At 37.8% G+C, this 1,188-nt stretch overlaps 1 non-coding gene across 1 annotated transcript; it reads right to left on the bottom strand.

Annotated features, from left to right (window-relative positions):
• Window positions 1-764: 764 nt before the first annotated feature.
• LOC112774587 (small nucleolar RNA R71) lies at window positions 765-872 on the bottom strand. The gene has a single exon (XR_003189067.1). It is a non-coding gene; the product is annotated as a small nucleolar RNA R71 (small nucleolar RNA).
• Between the last annotated feature and the right edge of the window lie 316 nt (window positions 873-1,188).

Raw genomic sequence — 1,188 nt, 5'->3', positions numbered from 1 at the left:
ATTTTATTATTTTATTTTAATTACATTTTCGAAAATTCTTCTCCCTCACCTCCTTCTAATTATTTATTTATTTATTTACTAACACTTCTCTTCATCTCAAAATTCGAACCCTCTCTTCCTCTTGGTGTTCGAATTTCTCTTCTTCTATTCTTCTATTCTTATACTCACATAAAGGAATCTCTATACTGTGACATAGAGGATTCTATATTTTCTTTTGTTTTCTTCTTTTTCATATGATCAGGAACAAGGATAAGAACATTCTTGTTGAAGCTGATCCTGAACCTGAAAGGACTCTGAAGAGGAAGCTATGGGAAGCCAAAGCACAACTCTCTGGAGAAAATCTGACAGAAATTTTTGAAAAAGAAGGAGACATGGCCGAAAATAATAACAATGCAAGGAAGATGCTTGGTGACTTCACTGCACCAAATTCCAATTTACATGGAAGAAGCATCTCAATCCCTTCCATTGGAGCAAACAATTTTGAGCTGAAACCTCAATTAGTTTCTCTGATGCAACAGAATTGCAAGTTTTATGGACTTCCATCCGAAGATCCTTTTCAGTTCTTAACTGAATTCTTGCAGATCTGTGATATTGTTAAGACCAATGGGGTTGATCCCGAGGTCTACAGGCTTATGCTTTTCCCGTTTGGTGTAAGAGACAGAGCTAGAGTATGGTTGGACTCTCAACCTAAGGATAGCCTGAACTCTTGGGATAAGCTGGTCACGGCTTTCTTAGCCAAGTTCTTTTCTCCTCAAAAGCTTAGTAAGCTTAGAGTGGATGTTCAAACCTTCAAACAGAAAGAAGGTGAATCCCTCTATGAAGCTTGGGAGAGATACAAGGAACTGACTAAAAAGTGTCCTTCTGACATGCTTTCAGAATGGACCATCCTGGATATATTCTATGATGGTCTGTCTGAATTATCAAAGATGTCATTGGACCATTCTGCAGGTGGATCCATTCACATAAAGAAAACGCCTGAAGAAGCTCAAGAACTCATTGACATGGTTGCAAATAACCAGTTCATGTACACTTCTGAAAGGAATCCTGTGAATAATGGGACGCCTATGAGGAAGGGAGTTCTTGGAATTGATACTCTGAATGCCATATTGACTCAGAATAAAATATTGACTCAGCAAGTCAATATAATTTCTCAGAGTCTGAATGGATTGAAGGAATCATCCAACAGTA

This window comes from Arachis hypogaea, chromosome 18 (genome assembly GCF_003086295.3).
Source record: "Arachis hypogaea cultivar Tifrunner chromosome 18, arahy.Tifrunner.gnm2.J5K5, whole genome shotgun sequence".
Lineage (NCBI taxonomy): Eukaryota > Viridiplantae > Streptophyta > Magnoliopsida > Fabales > Fabaceae > Arachis > Arachis hypogaea.
The sequence above is the reverse complement of the archived record's forward strand: the minus strand, read 5'-3'. Positions and strand labels throughout refer to the sequence as shown.